Here is a 24,652-nt window from a genome sequence, read left to right as displayed (position 1 = left end):
CGCGGAACACCCAAACCCACCCGGGGTAGTGGAGTGCTCGGGGGCCCAGAACGCCAAAGTGTTAAGAAAAAAAATTATCAAGTGTCTCCAGTGTTCATAAATGTATACTATTTGCTGACGATACTTCCTTCATCTACTCAAACCCCAACCCACATTCAGGGGTACCTCGGTTTAAGAGTTTAATCCATTCCTGGAGACAGCTCGTAACCCGAAGCTAATTTCCCCATAAGAAATAATGGGAAATGAATTAATCCGTTCCTGATTACCCAAAAACCTCACTTCAAACTAAATTTTTATACCTAATTCATCAAAATCTACACTACAAATCTATATTCAAGTTATTATTTACCATTGCTGATGACTGCTGTTGGTGTATGGAAGATGGTGAGGAGGGGGGGAGAGAGAGAGAGGTGTTACTGTTTGGAAGGGGAGTCCCCTTCCATTATAACATCAGGCAGTGAGGACCTCTCTGGATTGCATTATCTGGCACGTTTTGCCTACATACCACTAGGTCCTGGTTGTGGCTCACTGCTCGATGTTCTTACAACAAATCTGTCCATGGAAGATTTTTTTCCCTTCACAGTACAGTATGTCTCTGTAGTGAGGCATCACGTTGTCATTGAAAAGATTAATGCAACAGCCTACTACAGCTTTCTCTGGGTGAGTCTTTTCAATAAAAGTTTGCATCTCTTCCCACATTTGACACCACTTCTTAATGGTTGCGGAAGGGACATTTGCTACTGCCTCCTCCTCCTCCACTGGAGAAACATCCTCAGTTGGGTCTTCTTGCTGTTCGTTTTGAAGGGCTTGGAGTTCTTCGGTGGTCAGTTCTTCGTTGTCTTCTTCCACCAACTCCTCCACATCACCACCATCCAATTCCAAGCCCATTTGCTGGCCCAGAGTAACAATTTCCTCAACAATAGGAGCATCATTTACAGGCTCAAACCCCTCAAAGTCTAGTTCTGTCACACATTCAGGCCACAATTTTCTCCAGCCAGAGATCAGGGTTCTTTGAGTCACTTCTTGCCAGACTTTGTCAACAAGTTTTAAAGAACTACAAATCTTAAATGGTGTTTCCAGAACTCTTTGAGGGTGAGGTTTGTGGCTTCAGTCACTTCAAAACATTTCCGGAAAAGTGCCCTTTCATAAAGTTTCTTAAAATTCGCAATGATTTGCTGGTCCATAGGCTGAATTAGAGGAGTAGTGTTAGGAGGAAAGAACTTTATTGTGAGAAAATTACTGTATCCGTGAAACAATTCATCTTCCAAGCCTGGAGGATGAGCAGGAGCATTGTCGAGGAGAAGCACGGCCTTGTGGCAAATGTTTCTCCTACAGATATTTTTCTATGACAGGGCACACCACTTCATTCACCCACTCCGAAAAAAAATCGTAGTCACCCATGTCGTATTATTAGCCCTCCACATCACACACATTTAGTTTTTCTGCACTTTGTACTGTTTGAAAACGCTTGGATTTTCAGAATGATACACTAGCAAGGGTTTAATTTTCAAATCGCCACTTGCATTTGAACACAGCACAAGCGTAAACCTATCTTTCATAGGCTTGTGTCTGCGCAATGATTTTTCCTCCTTGGTAATGTATGTCCTCTTAGGCAATCTTTTCCAGAACAGTCCTGTTTCATCACAATTAAACACCTGTTGCAGTAGGTATCCCTCAGCCTCTGCAAACTCTTCAAATTCTTCAATAAATCTTTCAGCCGCTGGTTTGTCTGAGCTGGCAGCCTACCTGTGCCTCACAACACTATGAATACTGCTTCTTTTTCTAAATTTCTTAAACCGTCCCTTGCTTGCCTTAAAGTCTTTTGTATCTGCACTCGATCCAGGGGTTTTTCTTTAAAAGGTCTTCGTGCAATACCCCTGGCTTTCTCACAAATGATGGCCTTTGAAACCACTATCACCCGCTAACTCCTTGTTGTGTATCCAAATTAATAACAACTTTTCCACTTCCTCAAGTATTTTTGGTCTTTGTTTCGTGATTGTTGATATTCCTTTTGCCACCTTAGCACTCATAATGTCCTTTTTCTTGGCAAGTGTAGTGCATATCGTTGACGTGGATTTGTTTTACTGCCTACAAAGTTCAACAACACGTGCACTATTTCCATGCTTCCGAATGATCTCTTGCTTTTCCTCTATTTTCATCCTCACATGCGATTTCTTGCCTTGAACCTTACCACTGGCTTTCTTGGTACCCATTACGATATATATTATAAACAAATTTATGGTCAAATAGCAAAAACTTCGAAAATAAACGGTAAATCCTTGTGAAGAATTCAGGCGGGATAGTCACTGGGCACAAGGCATTGGTAAACTGAGCGGCGATCGCTGTGCCACCATGTGCTAGGTCGGCCTGTACGCATATCAGCACGCTCGTATCCTGAGGCAATCCTCGTATCCCGGTAAGTATCTACATTTGTGTTCACCATAGCGAACCACTAAGCTGGTATGGTGAGTGCAGTCAGTACAGTACAACCTCGATTCAACGTACTATATGGGACCAACCCCAGTGCGTTGGAGCGTTGAATTTGTTGCAAGAGGTGACCTTCAGGAGACGTTTGCATCAGTGTCTTTTGTTTTTCTTGTACACAATAAAAATGCATAATCATATTATATACTGTACCTATATATTATTACCCTACTAAAAAATAGTTACATTTGTTATTTACCTTATTGTTGGAGTTATGTCCATCTTGAAGGCTCATGGAGTTGTGAATGCTGTACAGTAAATACGTACTGTAGTGTATTATACCGTTAACACTGTGTTGATTAAGTAGTTCTGCGGTATGTTGAGTACTACAATACAGTTTATGAAAACTATTGTACACTAAAATTAGTGCAACTTTAATTTTAACACTATGTACACACTTAAATTTAACCCTTGTTCTATCTGTTCACGCCACACACGATGTTTTTAATGTTTGCATCAGCTCTGCTGGTGCTTGCTGCTGCTGTAGTTTCAGCTGCTTTGGAGCTGGTGCTGGCTGCTGTTGTACCAGTGCTGGGTACAGCTATGCTCATGCTGGGTAGAGCTATGCTCATGCTGGGCACGGCTGTTCTCGTGCTGGGCACGGCTGTTCTCGAGCTGGGTACGGCTGTTCTCATGCTGGGTACAGCTGTTCTCGTGCTGGTTGATTTTCTGCTACAAGTTCTTGCAAAATATTGCTTAATTTTTGGCATTAATAAGGCAATATTAGTAAGCCCCTGAGACATTTTGTTGTATAACAATACAGCTGTAGTCCAAAAATGGTAAATTCCATAATTATTCTTCCACCGGTGGTTAAATACTGTACGTTAATCACAGACAAAACTAAGGGCACTGGGTGCATATTGTACGAACGCAGACTAGGTCTATACGTACACCCTACAGTAGGCTAGTGTTTAACCCTCAAACCGCTAGGGGCCCAAATGGAATTCACACCCACAGGCGCAACAAAAAAAAAATCCAAAAAATTCTTTCGTCTTATAGAAGTGTTCATTTTTGTTCCTTGATCACGGAAAAAATAACAAAAAAATCGTAGGTGGCATATTTTAGCCGCAATAGGGTAGGGAAGTGTGGCAAAAAAGGGGCGTTGGCAGAGCCTTCGCCAGACGAGGTCTACTCCGCCCGAGCTGTCAGACGGCAGTTGCCACAAATATATTATTACCTAATTATTTCAATGTCTCTGATTGATTTTTTCTTAGTTTTTTTGCAGTAATATTATTCCATACAGTGAATTGTGGTATATTTATATTATAAAATGTGTGAACCATCACTGTACTCAAAATTATGGTGTGCATATTAGTGATTCAATTATTATGTTCATAAAACAATAAACAAATAGTTTTGCTGTTGTTACACTATATACACAGGTTATATATAAGTATTTGCATGTTTTGTACACCATAACGAACTACTAAGTTGGTCTTGTGAGTCAAAAAGCAACGAGGAGTGATCGCCAAACACCAGCGAGCCACTCACTGCCACTCCCTCCCTCAACACCACCTCACTCACCCTCATTCACCTCCCACAATACTCTTTCTGTATTTATTCACTATACACAGACGTTATATATACGTATTTACATGTTTTTTTTTTTCACCATAACTGTACATTGTATGGTGAGTAAAGGCAGAAAGATGTAGCTACTCACACAGTCAGCTGATCGGCGGCCGCCCTCAAGGCCAAACGCACTAATATTTGTCCTCCAACAATATTGTTTGTGGTGTTATTACGCTATATACACATATTATATATAAGTATCTACCTGTTTTATTCACCATACCTGTACAAATAAGCTGGTATGGTGCCGAAAGATCATAGTGGCCATCAGTAAACAACATGCCAAGTCGTGCAGACGACGCTCCTCCCTCACCAAAATGGCGGCTCCCAACCTACTCCTCTCGCTGTTATCTCACACTATACACACGTTATACATAAGTATCTACATTTGTGTTCACCATGGCGAACCACTAAGCTGGTATTGTTATCTTGAGGTTACCTTGAGATGATTTCGGGGCTTTAGTGTCCCCGCGGCCCGGTCCTCGACCAGGCCTCCACCCCCAGGAAGCAGCCCGTGACAGCTGACTAACTCCCAGGTACCTATTTACTGCTAGGTAACAGGGGCATTCAGGGTGAAAGAAACTTTGCCCATTTGTTTCTGCCTCGTGCGGGAATCGAACCCGCGCCACAGAATTACGAGTCCTGCGCACTGTCCACCAGGCTACGAGGCCCCTGGTGAGTGCAGTCAATAAATGGTGGCCACATACAGTCAGAAAACGACGCCACAACCCTCCCTCCCACAGCCTTACTCCTCCCTCCATGGAGCACAGCACTAAATATCACCACAATCCTGCTATTATCAGAATCCTGGTCAGTTTTATCACAGTCAGGGGGCTTCAGTAATACTATCACTGCTAAATAATAGCAGTATCATTTATATTATGGTATTTGTAGGCGATGCTGTGGTCACAAGCTGAACAGCTGTGCTGTGAGCTCGTGCTGCATGCGCCAGCCTTGGTGGCTTGCTCAATACTGACGCTGTAACACCCAAAAATGTTGGCCTGGATTTTTTTTCTAGGTGGCATCTGGCAACTATCGGTTGTGGCTGTACTATAGCTGCCCCTATCCCAGGTGGGGCGTTTAAATTATAGCGCTAGACACGAAATCATATATAAATGATGTGCGCGGTTTCGGTTTTGTCACTGATATCATTTATATATGATATGCGCGGTTTGAGGGTTAAGCCAGACCCAGTAACATAAATTTCTCTCAAATACTTGATTTACATCAAATTATATAATTTTGGGTTATATATTTAGTTTAGCAACATTATTACAATAATAAGAGCTATAAAAAACTTATTTTAGAACCGATTTATTAATTTTATTATTTCAAAGCCATAGGTCACTGAACTGTGGCGACGAAATCAAACAAAACAAACATGGTGTTGTGTTCGATTTCCAGTAACATAAATTTCTCAAATATTGGATTTACATCAAATTATATATTTTTGGGTTATATATTTAGTTTAGCAACATTATTACGATAATAAGAGCTATAAAAATACATATTTAGAACTGATTTATTAATTTTATTATTTCGAAGCCATAGGTCACTGAACTATAGTGACGAAATCGAATAAAACAAGCATGGTGTGTGCACATGGATTAGACCTGTCCACTCGCTCTGGACTTGTGAGCCGCCAATAACATGAATAATTTCTCAAATAGCAGATATTTATCATATTACAGTACATTTTTGGTTTTATTTAGTTTAGTTTAATTAGGATAATAAAGTAATTACAACACCAGTTTTAGAAATGATTTATTAATCTGAAACGTTCAAAGTCATGGGTTACTGAACTATAACGACACAGACGAAAGTGAGTGAAACCTCACTGTAAAGTAAGGTTTACAGTACAGTATTCCCTTGTCTGTCCACCCTCACTCATCTTTCATCACAGAAAATGTATATAAGAAGATTTTCAACACATTAACGAGCTATTCACGCTTCAGCCTTTAAATTAATTTACAAAGATACATGTGCCACAAATCAGTGAACGAAAGTCATTGCAACTCAGTCGTTCACTTGTGTGGATCACTCTGGGTGGTGTTTGGTTAATATGTTTTACTTGTTGTGTGGACCATTCTGGCTTGTGTTTGGTTCATATGGTTCACTTGTTGTGTGGTCCATTTGTGTGATCCAACTTGGCTTATGAAGGAATTATTAATTGTAGATAGAATGAGACAGTTTTCCACCACTCTGTGAACTGTCCCAACATTGTAAGCTTGTGGTCCACTTGTGTGATCCAACTTGTCATATGAAGGAATTATTAATTGTAACCTGTGATGGAATGGGAAAGTTTTCCACCACTCTGTGAACTCTATCCCAACATTGTAAGCTTGTAGACCACTTGTGCGGTCCACTTGTGTGATTGAACTTCTCATATGAGCGAATTATTAATTGTAATCTGTGATATAATGGGAAAGTTTTCCACCAGTCTATGAACTGTCTCGACATCGTAAGCAAATCCGAACATCTCCCGCTTCGGCGAACCGGGTGAGTAAATCCGGCCTAAAAATTGTGCGAACTAGCCGAAGATTCGTTGAATCGGGGTACGTTGAATCGAGGTTGTACTGTAAAAGGTGGCCACACAGAGTCAGAAGACGACACCACTACCCTCCCTCCCACAGCATTACTCCTCCCTCCATGGAGCAAAGCACTAAATATCACCACAATCCTACTATTATCAGAATCCTGGTCATTTTTATCACAGTCAGGGGTCTTCTGTAATACTATCATCGCTAAATAATAGCATGAACATATATATTATGGCATTTTTAGGTGATGCTGTGGTCACAAGCTGAACAGCAGTGCTGTGAGCTCTTGCTGCATAAGTCAGGCTTGGTGACTCGCTCAATACTGAGGCCCCTCACACCCGGGAATTTGGCCCATGATTTTTTTTCAAAATGGTGTCTGTTTACAAGAGCCCTGATGAAGGTGAGGTGAACCCCGTGTATCCGTGGGCCGTTTAAGTCTTGTGTAGTACTCCAATACATCATATGATGTGTTGCACAGTTTAACCCTTACACTGCTCAGGGGTCCTGGGGACATTTACACCCCTGTGCGCAAGAAAAAAAAAATTCAAATTTTTTTTTGTCTTCTAAGCATGTTAATTTGTGTCCCCTGAGCACGGGAAAAAAAAAATCGTAGGCGACATATTTTGGGCGCAATTGACCGAGGAAGTCTGGTAAAAAGTGGGCGTTGACAGAGCGGTTGTCAGACCCGATCAGCGTCACCCGGGCTGACAGATGGGAGTTGCCACAAAGATATTATTACCTAATTGTTTCAATGTCTCCGATTGATTTTTTCTTAGTTTTTTTGCAGTAATATTATTCAATAGTGTGTATTGTAATATATTTATATAATAAAAGTGGTGAATAATCGCTGTACTCAAAAGTATGATGTGCATATTAGTGATTCAATTATTATGTTTATAAAACAATAAACAAATAGTTTTGCTGCTATTACACTCTATACACAGGTTATATATAAGTATCTGCATGTTTTGGTCACCATAACGAACCACTAAGTTGGTATTGAGAGTCGAAAAGCAATGAAGAGTTACCGCCACACACCAGCCAGCCACTCGCTGCCACTCCCTCAACACACACACTAAACTTTCTTCCCCAACAATACCATTTGTGATGTTATTACACTATATACAGACATTATATATAAGTATGTACAGTGCTTCCTCAGTCTAACGAACCCCGCTCTATCGAATTCCCGGAAGAGCCGAACAAATTGAATTCGGTACCAAATGTTCAGTGGAACATACAAATGTTCGATTAAGTGAGGAATGTTCGTCCAAGCGGTCACCGAGGCCGAGCGTAGGAGCTGGCTGTCATCAACTATGATTCGCCAGAGTGTAAACAGTTATACATGTATAGTGTTTTATTATCCTTACCCATTGTTTCTAGGGGGAAATGGTGATAAAAATGGTGATAAAATGGTGTCAGGGGGCATTGGTGAGAGAGTTGTTGCCAGGAGGCAAGTGGTGTCAGTAGTTAAGGTCTTTTGTTAGGGGGCAGGTGGTGTAAGTTACGTATTCTCATGGGAGGCAGGTTGTCAGCCAGGCAGCTGACAACCAGCTGAAATGGTGATAAAATGGTGTCAGGGGGGCATTGGTGAGAGAGTTGTTGTCAGGAGGCAAGTGGTGCCAGTAGATGCTGTAGAGGCAACACGTGACTGGCGCCTCCATGCTCCCCCGCCCCCCCCCCTCCTTCCTGCACCTGACCACAGAGACCACCCACTACCTCACTCTGGTCGTCAGATGCCAAGAGTCAATTTAATAATAATTATCGCATTATCTACACTGAAAATAGCCTTTTTATTAGAAAAATATCATATTGGAGCAATAATAATGGTGAAAATTGTGATATATACAGTACATATTTTAAACAGTTTGAACACATTTCCTTTTCACAGAATTTTTAATACAAACAGCTGGCATTGTGTGGCCGGCCGGTCGCTCCCTGAGCCATTGGGGGGTGGGGGGTGGGAGGCGGGGTTTGTTTCCTGGATCCCTCCCTCCCTCCTCTAACAGCCTACGGAATAAATTTTGAGTAGGCCAATAAAACAAGCACAGGTCGTGTGAACGTTAGGCCTTGGTGAGGTGGCTGGCATCATTTGTGGTGGTGTCAGGGGAGGTAGGTGGTGTCAGGGGAAGCCGGCGGTGTCAGGGGAGGCCGGCGGTGTCAGGGGAGGCCGGCGGTGTCGGGGGAGGCCGGCGGTGTCGGGGGAGGCCGGCGGTGTCGGGAGGCCGGCGGTGTCAGGGGAGGCCGGCGGTGTCAGGGGAGGCAGGCGGTGTCAGGGGAGGCAGGCGGTGTCAGGAGAGGCAGGCGGTGTCAGGGGAGGCCGGCGGTGTCAGGGGAGGCCGGCGGTGTCAGGGGAGGCTGGCGGTGTCAGGGGAGGCAGGCGGTGTCAGGGGAGGCAGGCGGTGTCAGAGGAGGCAGGTGGGGTCAGTGGTGGAAGGTGTCAGGGAGACAGGTGGTGTCAGGGGAGGCAGGTGGGGTCAGGGGAGGCAGGTGGGGTCAGGGGAGGCAGGTGGTGGAAGGGGAGGCAGGCAGTGTCAGAGGAGGCAGGTGGGGTCAGTGGTGAAAGGTGTCAGGGGAGGCAGGTGGAGTCAGGGGAGGTAGGTTGGGTCAGGTTAGGCAGGTGGGGTCAGGGGAGGCAGGTGGTGTCAGGGGAGGCAGGTGGGGTTAGGGGAGGCAGGTGGGGTCAGGGGAGGCAGGTGGGGTCAGGGGAGGCAGGTGGTGTCAGGGGAGGCAGGTGGTGTCAGGGGAGGCAGGTGGTGTCAGGGGAGGCAGGTGGTGTCAGGGGAGGCAGGTGGGGTCAGGGGAGGCAGGTGGGGTCAGGGGAGGCAGGTGGGGTCAGGGGAGGCAGGTGGGGTCAGGGGAGGCAGGTGGGATCAGGGGAGTCAGGTGGTGGAAGGGGAGGCAGGCGGTGTCAGAGGAGGCAGGTGGGGTCAGTGGTGAAAGGTGTCAGGGGAGGCAGGTGGAGTCAGGGGAGGTAGGTTGGGTCAGGTTAGGCAGGTGGGGTCAGGGGAGGCAGGTGGTGTCAGGGGAGGCAGGTGGTGTCAGGGGAGGCAGGTGGGGTTAGGGGAGGCAGGTGGTGTCAGGGGAGGCAGGTGGTGTCATGGGAGGCAGTTGGTGTTAGGGGAGGCAGGTGGGGTTAGGGGAGGCAGGTGGGGTCAGGGGAGGCAGTTGGTGTTAGGGGAGGCAGGTGGTGTCAGGGGAGGCAGGTGGTGTCAGGGGAGGCAGGTGGTGTCAGGGGAGGCAGGCGGTGTCAGAGGAGGCAGGTGGTGGGAAGAGGCAGGTGGGGTCAGTGGTGGAAGGTGTCAGGGGAGGCAGGTGGAGTCAGGGGAGGTAGGTTGGGTCAGGTTAGGCAGGTGGTGTCAGGGGAGGCAGGTGGTGTCAGGGGTGGCAGGTGGGGTCAGGGGAGGCAGGTGGGGTCAGGGGAGGCAGGTGGTGTCAGGGGAGGCAGGTGGTGTCAGGGGAGGCAGGTGGTGTCAGGGGAGGCAGGTGGTGTCAGGGGAGGCAGGTGGTGTCAGGAGAGGCAGGTGGTGTCAGGGGAGGCAGGTGGGGTCAGGGGAGGCAGGCGGGGGCAGGGGAGGCAGGTGGTGGAAAGAGGCAGGTGGGGTCAGTGGTGGAAGGTGTCAGGGGAGGCAGGTGGAGTCAGGGGAGGTAGGTTGGGTCAGGTTAGGCAGGTGGTGTCAGGGGTGGCAGGTGGGGTCAGGGGAGGCAGGTGGGGTCAGGGGAGGCAGGTGGTGTCAGGGGAGGCAGGTGGTGTCAGGGGAGGCAGGTGGGGTCAGGGGAGGCAGGTGGTGTCAGGGGAGGCAGGTGGGGTAGGGGAGGCAGGTGGGGTCAGGGGAGGCAGGTGGTGGAAAGAGGCACGTGGGGTCAGTGGTGGAAGGTGTTGTCAGGGGAGGTGGAAGTGGAGAGAGAAGGTTGCTGACCACGCATGGCTGCCAAACCTCTCATTCATACTCTATTATAAATCTCAATCTTAGCTGTAAAATATTTATGCCATTACATTATACATTATTATGCCATACATTATTAATCATTAGCATGTTTTATTGTTTCCTGTAGAAAACAATAGCTGACTTGGCATTGTGGTGTGTATGGCCGGGTACCTGGGTTCCTGGAGGTGTGGGAGGAGACCTGTCAACCCATCATTTTTTTTTGTCGGGCGAGTTGAGACGCTTCCAAGCCTGCTGCTTCAATACACCCCATGGATGGTGTGGGTGGTGTGGTGTGGTTTGGGTGGTGTGGGTGGGTTGGTGTGGGGGGATGGTGTGGTTGGGTGTGGGGGGATGATGTGGGGTGTGTGGGGGATGATGTGGGGTGTGTGGGGGATGGTGTGGGGTGTGTGGGGGATGGTGTGGAGGATGATGTGGGGTGTGGGGGGGATGGTGTGGGATGTGTGGGTGGTGGTGTGGGGAGTGTGGGTGGTGGGGGTGAATGGTGTTGGGGATGGTGTGGGTGGTGTGGGGGATGGTGTGGGTGATGATGATGAGGATGGTGTGGGTGGTGTGGGGGATGGTGTGGGTGGTGTGGAGGATGGTGTGGGTGGTGTGGAGGGTGTGGGGGATGGTGTAGGGGTGTGGGGAATGGTGTAGGGGATGGTGTGGGGGATGGTGTGGGTGGTGTGGAGGATGGTGTGGGTGGTGTGGAGGATGGTGTGGGTGGTGTGGAGGGTGTGGGGGATGGTGTAGGGGTGTGGGGAATGGTGTAGGGGATGGTGTGGGTGGTGTGGAGGATGGTGTGGGTGGTGTGGAGGATGGTGTGGGTGGTGTGGGGGATGGTGTAGGGGATGGTGTGGGTGGTGTGGAGGATGGTGTGGGTGGTGTGGGGGGATGGTGTGGGTGGTATGGAGGATGGTGTGGGTGGTGTGGAGGATGGTGTTAGTGGGGTGGGGGATGGTGATTCTCGCATCTCAGATTATTATTGACACCAAAAGAGCATGAAAGATATTATAATGAAGCACCACACAACAAAGAAACAAACTAATGTGTCCTGGCATATGTTAAAAAAAAAAAAATTAAGAAGGTTGTTGGGGCCGGACGGATGGAACGAATTCCGCACTGGAACGAATCGGCTTCGCCCCATATAGTTCGTTCAAGTGAGGACACACTGTATATATTTTGTTCACCACAACTGTACAGCTAAGCTGATATAGTTAGTTCAGGCACTAAGAGTCGTCGCTATACACAAAGCCAGCTGGTGGCTCCCTCACTCTTTCAAGGTCACACGCACTAAACTTTCTCCCCCAACAATACTGTTTGCAGTGTTATTACCCTATATACACATATTATATACAAGTATCTACATGTTTTATCCACCGTAACTGTACACCTAAGCTTGTAGTGGGCCCAAAGCATAGTGGCCACCCTTTAAACAGCTACACAAATCGTGCAGTCGACGTCACCTCCATCACCCATATGGCTCCTCCCAGCATAATCCTTTTGCTGTTATTACACTAATACACACATTATATATAAGTTTCTACATTTGTGTTCACCATAGAGAACCGCTGACCTGGTATGGTGAATGCAAACAGTAACAGGTAGCCACACAGTCAGTAAATGATGCTGTCTCCCTCCGTCTCTCAGCATCACTCCTCCCAAAGTGCTAATTATTACAACAATCCTGCTATTATCACAACCCTGGTTATTTATATCACAGTCATGGGTCATCTGTAATATTGTCATCGCTAAATAATAACAATTATATATTTATTTTGACATTTTTCGGCGATGCTGTGGTCACAAGCTGAACAGCAATACTGTTCGCTCATGCTGCGGGCGCTAGCCTTGGTTGCTCCAACAGTACTGTGCCTCTCACACCTGAGAATATTACCCATGATTTTTGTTTTTAAATGGCATCTGTTTACAAGAGCCCTGAGGAAGCTACTGTGAACCCCGTGTAGCCGCAGGCCATTTGAATCGAGCCTGGCACCCTATGGCGTATATATACGCCATGCGCACCATGGGACATGTTACTCAGGGCGTATATATATGCCATGCGCAGTTTAAGGGTTAAGGGTTAAAATTATTATCCTTATTAGATAGTAATGTACTCAGTCTTATTTTTTTTTAATGACTGTATGTACTCATAAAATAAGTTATTCAACACTCATACTATAGTAAATACATGCATCAAGTGATAAATGGTCAAAAAGGAAAAACTGTAGTCATATCTTACAACAGTGTGGAGAAATTCATCATCGGGTGTTGACAGATTCCTCCACAGATAGCCACGAAACAAGCCATTCACAGCTCATCGAACCAGTAAAAATGTTCATCTTCATTGAACATCACTCCCACTAAGACTCCCGACATCACCCATCTGCTCCCGACACATCCACTCCTGACACCAGCCATCTGCTCCCGACACACCACTCCTGACACCACCCATCTACTCCCAACACACCCACTAGCGACACCACCCATCTGCTCCCGACACACCTGCTTCCGACAGCACCCATATGCCCCTGATACCACCCATCTGCCCCCGACACATCCACTCCCAACACCACCGATCTGCTCCCGACACACCCACTCCCAACACCACCGATCTGCTCCCGACACACCCACTCCCAACACACCACTCCTGTCACCACCCATCTGCTCCCAACACACCCACTCCCAACACCACCCATCTGCTCCCAACACACCCACTCCCAACACCACCCATCTGCTCCCAACACACCCACTCCCAACACCACCCACTCCCAACACCACCCATCTGCTCCCGACACATCACTCCTGACACCACACATTTGCTTCCAACACCACCCATCTGCTCCCGACACACCATTCCTGACACCAGTGATGAGGATGGGAAAGCGTGGTCGTTAAGACGAGATCTTTCAAAAGAAGATAGAGAGAAGCTGAAACTGAACCTCGCCGAGGCAAAACGTTTAAATGAGAGCAGGAATGAAGAAGAAATCAATTCTTTTTTCTACAAAGTGATAGGAGTAGGCAGACCAGTAAAGTGGTACATAAAGGCAAACCAACAAAATCATTAGAGAAAGGGGGAGTGAAAAATAAGAAGAGGGGGAACAAGTTCCTGAAGATTGCATACACCAACATAGATGGAGTAAGATCAAAGATACTGGAGTTAAAGTGATATAATACAGCTGCAGACACTAGACATTGTTGCACTCACGGAGACAAAACTTGAAGATGCTATTTTAACACTTTAGTGCGCGCGGCACTCGCTGAAAAAAAAAGCGGGTTGTGCGCGCGGCGTTCTGGGCGCTCAAGCGTAAACACAAAAAAGTTTATAATCTTTTCGCGCTCCTAACATCAATTCTCGAGCTACGTTTTTCATTTTGGTATCAATGCGTTGGCAATAAAATTCTCTACAAGATCATATGCATAAAATGTCACCCATGCATTTGCTATCCCACCACGAAGTAAATAAACACGAAGATGACTCACCGTGACACCCAAACAGGAAGTAAATGTTCATACTCTTTCGTTTGTTGCCAGCCTCACAGTCATCCTACAGCGCTTATTTTGATATCACTGAACTCGCAATAAAATTCCCCACCCAGACATATGCCTATCAATGTCTAATTATGTTCCGCACGAGTGTGGGAACTGGGCAAAGCGTTAGCCGTGATTTCAGCAGCGACGACACTGTTGTGATGCAGCGCTTTGAAAGTTTATACTTATTTCACTATCCTGACATTGTTTCTCGAGCTACGTATTTTTATAGCAATGTGTTCGCAATAGAAAGTTTTATATATAACATAGAAAGTTCTATAAGAACATGGGTAGAATTGGCCAACAGAGCGTCAAATAAATTTGCGGCGAATAAAATCTTACGCGTGTTTGTACCCGTGAGCGTAACAAGTTTTTACTTTGCTCATGTTTTTTCAAGTTTATACTTGTTTCACACCGTTTTTTTTGTTTGTATAGTGTTCGGAATAAAATTCTCTACACAGACATATGCATATAAATGTAGAATCATGATCGCGGCCAACACAAGAGTGTGTGGAGTGGGGGATTACCCTCGTTGTGTCACCAACTCAATAATCTCTCCTCTAAGTTACAATACATTGCCGTTTTCTCAAATAGGCACTGTGCCTATTAGAGAAAACGAAAATTTAATGGCAAACATATTCATACAAACCCCAAGTCGATCGAGTAGTAAATACCCACAACACGGTTCCGTAAATTTACGTCGTGATCCGACAAGCGCTTATCTAAACCGCCTGTAATTCCAAGTGGAAAATCCAGGATAGTGTTAAATGAGGTCATATTCCCAAGGGGATACTCAATTTGGAGATGGGACAGAAAAATCAGGAAAGGCGGTGGCGTTGCTGTGCTGGTGAAAGAACACCTAAAGGTGAACGAAATAATGACTGCCAATCCACAAAAGTTGACGTTAAAGCACTAGAGATCTGCCTTGAGGATGATAAACTAATGATCATAAATGCATATAGTCCACCGCTAAGCAGCACATGGTCAAAGGAGGAGCTAGATAGTAAACGAGAAGGTCTTATAACAATAATGAGAGAGATCATAGCGAGAGCGGATAACGATAGTTCACGACTGTTGATAGTCAGCGACTTCAACTTGAAATCCATAGACTGGGAAGCATATGAAGCTAAAACAGAAGATTTTTGGACCTGTAAATTTGTAGACCTCATCCTGGAAACATTCTTGTATCAACATGTTAAACAAGCTATGAGGATGAGGGAAGGGGACGTTCCCTCCATGCGAGATTTGATATTTACCAGGAAGGAGGAAGAAATATTTGACATTCAGTACCTTCCTCCCTTGGGTAAAAGTGACCATGTCTTTTTGGGAATAAAGTATGCAATGCGTTATAATCTGGAAGAAAATATGACGGTCGATGCAATTGAAAAAACCTGACTTTAGGAGAGGACATTATGGCAACCTTAGAAATTTTTTTAGTGAGTATAATTGGACAGACTTGTTGCAAGGCAAGGAAGTGAATGAGATGTATGTCAAGTTTTGTGAAATATATAATAAAGGCACAAAAAAATTTATACCAAAACAGAGAAGCAGAACTAGGAAACAGGATTGGTTCAACAGAAAGTGCGAGAGGGCCAGAGACCAAAAGACACAAAAATGGAATCAATACAGGAAGAGGCCAAACCCCCAAACATACCAGCGATACAAAGATGCGAGAAACAACTACACGACAGTGAGGAGAGAGGCAGAAAGAAATTTTGAAAAAGGGATTGCAGACAAATGTAAAACAGAACCAGGTCTATTCTATAAATTCATAAACAACAAATTGCAGGTAAAGGATAATATTCAGAGGTTGAAAATGGGAAATAGATTCACAGAAAATGAAAAGGAAATGTGTGAAACATTAAACGAAAAGTTCCAAAGTGTGTTTGTACAAAATGAAATCTTCAGGGAATCAGATACAATAAGAATTCCAGAGAACAACATAGAGCACATAGAGGTGTCTAGAGACGAAGTGGAAAAAATGCTAGAGGAGCTAAATAAGAACAAAGCAGTTGGTCCAGATGGAGTTTCACCATGGGTTCTGAGAGAATGTGCACCTGAGCTCAGCATTCCTCTTCAACTGATTTTTCAGGCATCCCTGTTTACAGGAGTTGTAGCTGATGTGTGGAAAAAGGCTAACATAGTTCCAATCTACAAAAGTGGAAGCAGGGAAGACCCCCTTAATTATAGACCGGTATCATTGACAAGTGTAATAGTCAAAATATTGGAAAAAAATAATTAAAAATAAATGGGTAGAACACCTGGAGAGAAATGATATAATATCAGACAGACAGTATGGTTTTCGATCTGGAAGATCCTGTGTATCGAATTTACTCAGTTTCTATGATCGAGCAACAGAGATATTACAGGAAAGAGATGGTTGGGCTGACTGCATCTATCGGGACCTAAAAAAGGCTTTCGACAGAGTTCCACATAAGAGGTTGTTCTGGAAACTGGGAAATATTGGAGGAGTGACAGGTACGCTTCTAACATGGATGAAAAATTTTCTGACTGATAGAAAAATGAGGGCTGTGATCAGAGGCAATGTATCGGACTGGAGAAATGTCACAAGTGGAGTACCACAGGGTTCAGTTCTTGCACCAGTGATGTTTATTGTCTACATAAATGATCTACCAGTTGGTATACAGAATTATATGAACATGTTTGCTGATGATGCTAAGATAATAGGAAGGATAAGAAACTTAGATGATTGTCATGCCCTTCAAGATGACCTGGACAAAATAAGTATATGGAGCACCACTTGGCAAATGGAATTTAATGTTAATAAATGCCATGTTATGGAATGTGGAATAGGAGAACACAGACCCCACACAACCTATATATTATGTGAGAAATCTTTAAAGAATTCTGATAAAGAAAGAGATCTAGGAGTGGTTCTAGATAGAAAACTATCACCTGAGGACCACATTAAGAATATTGTGCAAGGAGCCTATGCAATGCTTTCTAACTTCAGAATTGCATTTAAATACATGGATGGCGATATACTAAAGAAATTGTTCATGACTTTTGTTAGGCCAAAGCTAGAATATGCAGCTGTTGTGTGGTGCCCATATCTTAAGAAGCACATCAACAAACTGGAAAAGGTGCAAAGACATGCTACTAAGTGGCTCCCAGAACTGAAGGGCAAGAGCTACGAGGAGAGGTTAGAAGCATTCAATATGCCAAAACTAGAAGACAGAAGAAAAAGAGGTGATATGATCACTACGTACAAAATAGTAACAGGAATTGATAAAATCGACAGGGAAGACTTCCTGAGACCTGGAACTTCAAGAACAAGAGGCCATAGATTTAAACTAGCTAAACACAGATGCCGAAGAAATATAAGAAAATTCACCTTCGCAAATAGAGTGGTAGACGGTTGGAACAAGTTAAGTGAGAAGGTGGTGGAGGCCAAGACCGTCAGTAGTTTCAAAGCGTTATATGACAAAGAGTGCTGGGAAGACGGGACACCACGAGCGTAGCTCTCATCCTGTAACTACACTTAGGTAATTACACACACACGCACACACACACACACACACTACTGATAACACTCATCGACTTCTGATACACCCACTTCCAACACACCCAATCCTTACACTTCTACCCACCCATTGACAATAATCCCACCTCCACCCGTTGACTCCTGACACACCCACTCAGACACCATCATCAGTGGGAAAGTGAGCATCATCACACTGAAGAGTCACACTTCTGCAGGCTCCAGGATAATTCAAATTATCAAAGTGTGAGGAGTAGGGTGAGGGTTGCAAGTGGTGTCCAAGAATGCATGAAGGTGTAGGGAATTTGAAAATAAACTAAGAGCTAAGAAATAAATGTTAGTGAATGAAAAATCTTGGATAGAAAAGTTGATCTTTCAAAACAGCGGAATGTCAACAAAGATGGCCGCCACCACAGGGGAGGACAGTACCTCAACAAGGGAATGTTTTGCAAGTTTCTCGCAACAAGATGTAATGAAAGGTGGTTTTCTTGGCAGGTTAGTGATTATTGAGGACATGCTAAAGAATTATGAAGAAAAGGTTATTAAATTAGAACAAGAAAATGAAGGTTATCTTCAGATGATTTCGGGGCTTTTTAGTGTCCCCGCGGCCCAGTCCTCGACCAGGCCTCCACCCCCAGGAAGCAGCCCATGACAGCTGACTAACTCCCAGGTACCTATTTACTGCTAGGTAACAGGGGCATTCAGGGTGAAAGAAACTTTGCCCATTTGTTTCTGCCTCGTGCGGGAATCGAACCCGCGCCACAGAATTACGAGTCCTGCGCGCTATCCACCAGGCTACGAGGCCCCTCAAGGTCTCAAGATTGAGTTTTATTATTTAAAAGGAAGTATTTTCCAGCAAGGTAAGGAAACTACCAGCTTGACTGATAAGGTAAGGATACAGGAGGAACACATCAAGGAACTAGTAAAGGATAATGAGGCATGGAAAGTGAAGAGCAGGGAATTTGAAGAAATTAACAAGAAATTATGCTCATATGGTGAACAACACCAAAGGGAGTCTGAGGGCTAACATAGAGTTAGGTAAGGAGCTGCAACGAGAAACTTCATTGGCAACTCAAATAGAGGAGACTAATAAAGAACTAGAAAAGTATAAAGAAGAAATAAGAGACATATGCCCAAGTTGTAAACGAGAAAGAGACAATCATGAAAGTGTGTTTGGAAGTCAAAACCAGAAATGACCAACAAGAATCAGAAATTCGGCAAGCAATTAGGAAAGAACTGGTTATGGTAAACTAGTACAAAACACTGCAGATAGAAGTAAGCCCATAATAATTTTTGGATGTTTAGAGAAGGAAACTTCATCTTGGGTGGACCGAGCAGCAGAAGAGATGAAAATCATAAAGAAAATAGTAGTTTTAGGAGAAGGCTCAAAGGAAAATGTCATTGATTTTAGAAGAATAGGAAAATATAAGACAAGAACTGTCCCTTAAGGGTGACATTTAACCCTTAAACTGTGCATGGCGTATATATACGCCCAAGGGTGCCAGGCCCGATTCAAATGGCCAGCGGCTACACGGGGTTCACATTAGCTTCCTCAGGGCTCTTGTAAACAGACGCCATTTAAAAAAAAATCGTGGGCAATATTCTCAGGTGTGAGAGGCACAGTACTGTTGGAGCAACCAAAGCTGGCGCACGCAGCATGAGTGAACAGCATTGCTGTTCAGCTTGTGACCACAGCATCGCTGAAAAATGTCAAAATAAATATATAATTGTTATTATTTAGTGATGACAATATTACAGATGACCCCTGACTGTGATATAAATAACTAGGGTTGTGATAATAGCATGATTGTTGTAATAATTAGCGCTGTGGGAGGAGTAATGCTGAGAGACGGAGGGAGATAGCATCGTTTACTGACTGTGTGGCCACCTGTTATTGTTTGCATTCACCATACCAGCTCAGTGGTTCTCTATGGTGTACACAAATGTAGATACTTATTTATAATGTGTGTATTAGTGTAATAACAGCAAAAGGATTATGCTGGGAGGAGCCATTTGGATGACGGAGGTGACGTCGTCTGCATGATTTGTCTAGCTGTTTAGAGGGTGGCCACTATGCTCTTTGGGCGCACTACAAGCTTAGGTGTATAGTTACAGTGCATACAACATGTAGATACTTATATATAATGTGTATATAGTGTAATAACACTGCAAACAGTATTGTTAAGGGAGAAAGTTTAGTGCGTGTGACCTTGAATGAGTGAGGGAGCCGCCAGCTGACTGTATGTATAGCGACGACTCTTAGTGCCTGATCTAACTATATCAGCTTAGCTGTACAGTTGTGGTGAACAAAATATATACATTCTTTAATATAACGTCTGTATGTAGTGTAATAACACCACAAATGGTATTGTTGGGGGAGAAAGTTTAGTGCATGTGTTGAGGGAGTGGCAGCAAGTGGTTGGCTGGTGTGTGGCGGTAACTCCTCGTTGATTTTCGACTCTCAATATCAACTTAGTGGTTCGTTATGGTGAACAAAACATGCAGATACTTATATATAACCTGTGTATAGAGTGTAATAGCAGCAAAACTATTTGTTTATTGTTTTATGAACATAATAATTGAATCACTAATATGCACACCATACTTTTGAGTATAGCAATTATTCACCACTTTTATTATATAAATATTACAATACACACTATTGAATAATATTACTGCAAAAAAGCTAAGAAAAAATCAATCGGAGACATAGAAATAATTAAGTGATAATATCTTTGTGGCAACTCCCGTCTGTCAGCGCGGGTGATGCTGACTGGCTGTGACGACCGGTCTGTCAACGCCCACTTTTTGCCAGACTTCCTTGGTCTATTGCACCCAAAATATGTCACCTACGATTTTTTTTTTCCTGTGCTCAGGGGACACAAATTAACATGTTTAGAGGACGAAAAAAAAATTTTGAATTTGTTATTTTCTTGCGCACAGGGGTGTAAATGTCCTCAGGACCCCTGAGCAGTGGAAGGGTTAATGGAGTGAAAAACATGATGGAAGTGCTTAGAAATGCCAGGAAATTGCAAAGTGATGAGGTTTGCAAACTTTGGTCAATAAGAAAAGACCTCTCAGAGAAAAGGAAGACAGAGTAAAGCTGAAAATGAACCTAATTGAAGCAAAACGTCTAAATGGGAATAGAAATGAAGAATGCAAATTCTTTTTTCTACAGTGTCAGGGGACTGGAAAGCTTGTAAAATGGTACATTAGTATTCACCAGGAAAGAAGGAGGTATTTGACATCCAGTACCTTCCTCCCTTGGGAAAGAGTGACATGTCTTCTTGGACATTAAATACGCTATGCGATATAATCTAGTAGAGAATGGGGACAGTGAAACAGTTGTTAAACTTGATTTCAAGAGAGGATGCTATGGGGAACTTAAATTTTTTTTCTTGGGTATAATTGGACAGACTTGTTGCTAGGCAAGGAAGTAAATGAGATGTATGCCAAATTTTGCACAATATATGATGAAGGCAAACAAACTATTCATACCAAAACAGACATGTAGACCTAGGAAACAGGGTTGGTTCAACAGAAATTGCGAGAGGGGCCAGAGATCAAAAGACACAAGCATGGAATCATTATAGAAAGAGGCCAAACTCCCAAACATACCAGCGATACAAAGATGCAAGAAACAACTACACATCAGTAAGGAGAGAGGCAGAAAGGAACTTTGAGAACGGTATAGCAGACAAATGTAAATCAGATCCAGGCCTTTTCTATAAATTCATTAAAAGTAAGCTGCAGGTAAAGGATAATATTCAGAGGTTGAAAATGGGGGACAGATACACAAAAATGAAAAGGAGATGTGTGAAACATTAAACGAAAAGTTCCAAAGTGTGTTTGTACAAAATGAGATCTTCAGAGAACCAGACACAATAAGAATTCCAGACAACAACATAGAGCGTATAGAGGGGGTCTAGAAATGAAGTGGAAAATATGCTAAAGGAGTTAAGTAAGAACAAAGTAGTTGGTCCAGATTGTTACGGCCCTCTCGGGACGCAACGGGGTCCTTACTCTGATGTTGTTAGAGGAAGATATATATATCCGTTACCAAGCCAGTAGTGGCTATCAAGGGATGAGATCCGTGACGCAAGTAACTCAAAGGGAGTAGGGAAAGAAAGTTAAGAACTTAATATTATAATTATCACCATCACCGATTAAATATATAAAATAAAAGAGTGCACAAGGGGGAGGGGTATTAACACTAGACAAGGGGATTATTCACAATATAGTCTTCTGCTGAAGACTCTGGATCCAGAAGCTAGGTGCTGAGTATTCGGTGCTTTCTTCATGGCCACACAACGAATTCTCCAAAGAAGTTGAGCCTACCCTGGCCACAGGTCAGCCAAAACACAGGTCCACTGGGGGCACCGCCGTGGAGGCCGTCAACCACACGTCCAGCTGGTCTGCTGGCAGGTTCTGAGCCAACAAGGCTGGTCCGGCCACTCCACGAACGATAAAAGGGGAACGCCCTAGACAGGAGCCTCGTGTGACACCACAAATCACTCTCCTGTCTTCAGTACCCCAGTGGATGATCGTCTCCAACAGTCGGTCCCGGGTAAATCCTTTTACTGCCACTCCACTGGCAGGCTAACACACCACAGTGTTCTTCCAGGGGGACGACTTCACAACAGCTGCAGCAAAGTTCAAGGTATGGAGACTGGCTGCCTCGGGTAGACTGACTCAACTTCCAACAAAGCGGTCCCAGGTCGACTCTGTAAATAGACACGTCATCAATGACTGGGACACACTAAAACACCTCACTTACAGGCTCAGACACAAACGCCCGACATATCCACTCCATAGATGGCGTTGTAGTCTGAGCACCACCTCGCCAGAGGTCAGTGGCAGCGGTGTAGAGTGCTGAACGGGACTGGAAACTAGCCCTCGTGGCTGGTTCACGGCGTCCTCACCAGGTGTCGTCGTCCTTTTGGAGGGGGTTTCGGGAGCTGACCCACAGATGGCGTGGTCGTTACTGCTCCGTGCTCGGACGCTGGATCCGGGTTCGTAACACCTCCCCACCAAAAAGAATTTGGTTTGGGGTTCTATAAAAAGAAACACAAACCAAATTAGTACGGCGACACAACTCCAAATGGACTTACTTATACTATGAACTGGAGTGATGAGGCTGTCTTGTCCCCAGAACTTTTCTACTGAGAAACCCTGGCACAAAGGGAGCTTGAAAATGGCAGGCGATGACCTGCCTGACGTAATCTTCCACACCTCCTCTGCGATAGCAAGCAGGGGCATCATCTCACTTCTCTCAAGTAAGGATCCGTGTAGACACGATCTGGGGCGACTCGACACTTCCCTGTGTCGTGGCACCGATGATGGCTGGTCCCAGACGGTATTTCTAGTACCGGTCCGGTGGTCCTTCAGGGAGACGGGCACCTGGAATACAGGGGTCTGATAATTCAGAGTGATAGCGACAATGGGCAAGTCAGTACTTACTACACACTCCTCTACTAGGCCCACACCTAGTTCCAACAGGGCTGCTTGCTCACCGAAGATGGCATTCGCTCTGCCCACGTCAGGTCGACCAACGTTCCGTATAACGCTGTATTGAGGCTCAGCAATCACGCGGGGGGTGTCAACCTGTCGGAAACAGTCACTCATATTATCATTTCTCGTACCTCCTGTATCTACTATTACCTTCCAGGTCCCTTCTTCAACTGCAACACTCACTGTGCAGGTCTTCAATCCCTGGGATCTCTTCACGATGTTCAAGGGAGCCATCATCCTTCGGGTCGTCCACTGATCCTTACTGAGAACACAGAGAACACATACGAGCACAAAACAAAATATCGCTAAGAAACAGTTGGTTAGCTGAGGGATAAGCTTCCTGAGCCTGTAATGTCCATAGCCGGCAACATCCACTAGCCTGGCTTGGACCGAAGGGGGCACTAGACCTTTTGAACACACCTCACATACCTCTGACGTCTGGGGAATCTCTGGCTGGTTCAATACACGCTGTAACTTGCCATACCGCAAGTACACGTCCGCCTTCGCTCCAGACTCGTTGGTATCCGTGGGTGTCTGCACACAAGGCCTCTCTTCTAGCTCAGGTACTTCTGCCATCTTAACCTCATGTTCCTTGTCGAGAGAAGAATCAGGAGACACTGCTAGATAGCTGTCGATCTGCGGGTGAGAGGACAAATTAGACATGTTCAAACCCGGGTCTGTCTTTACCTGGACATTACCACGGCCCGTCGTTACCTCAGACCTTGCTGTTCTGGTAGACTCGTCCACAACCTTGGGAAGATTGATGCTCCAATCTGTCACCAAGTCGTTGGCTAGTACCACGTCGATCCCAGCCACAGGGAGGGTATCGACTACTGCCAACACACATGTGCCACTGAAGTAAGGCGAGTCGAGATGCACCGGCACTAAGGGGGCGATATACTGCGTTCTCGGAAACCCAACCAGGACAACCTGTTGTCTCCCGTCCACACTTACTCCCTCGGGTAACGAGCTCTTCACAATCAGGGACTGGGCTGCTCCACTATCTCTGAGCACTACAACTGATCTACCAGTATGATCACTCGATACATACCCGCCTGAAGTGTGAGGGGAAAACAATCTGGGTCCTTCCTGTGTCGGCGTCGACTGGCTTCCTGCTGGTGGTGTAACACAGCTCATCATCATCACCTCCCTACGTGCGCTGCCACCTCTTCTGCCTCGGCACCTAGCAGCTACATGCCCTTTCTGCCCACAAGTCCAGCACACCATATTCCTCCTCGGGCTCCGGTGTTTCGGACTGCTAGGACTTGTTCTTCGAGGGCTACTTGGGGGCGTCTTCTTAGTGCTTCGTGGGACGGGAGTCTCTTCATTGTCCTGAGGTCTGTCAAACCGGTGCTGGTAATTCCTCGGGACGTACTTAGCAGACGGCCTATGAGTCAGGATGTATTCCTCAGCCATGGTGGCTGCTGCACTCAAGGTCTCCACCTGCTGCTCTTCTAAGTATGTCTTGAGGTCTCCCGACAAACAATCCTTGAAGTCCTCGAGCAGAATCAGCTGCTCGAGGTCTTCCTTGGTCTCCACCTTCCGAGAGGCACACCATTCTTGAAAAAGTCGCTCCTTGATGG

The 24,652-nt window shown here is 45.2% G+C and overlaps 1 protein-coding gene across 4 annotated transcripts in view; it reads left to right on the top strand.

The window, feature by feature from the left end:
• Positions 1 to 24,652, top strand: part of LOC123759292 (carbonyl reductase [NADPH] 3) — a 188,491-nt gene that overhangs the window by 34,413 nt on the left and 129,426 nt on the right. The gene's annotated exons all lie outside the window — the stretch shown is intronic.

The sequence above is a fragment of the Procambarus clarkii genome, chromosome 32 (genome assembly GCF_040958095.1).
Source record: "Procambarus clarkii isolate CNS0578487 chromosome 32, FALCON_Pclarkii_2.0, whole genome shotgun sequence".
NCBI classification, from domain to species: Eukaryota; Metazoa; Arthropoda; class Malacostraca; order Decapoda; family Cambaridae; genus Procambarus; species Procambarus clarkii.
Note: the sequence above shows the minus strand (reverse complement) of the source record. Positions and strands in the feature narration are given on the sequence as shown.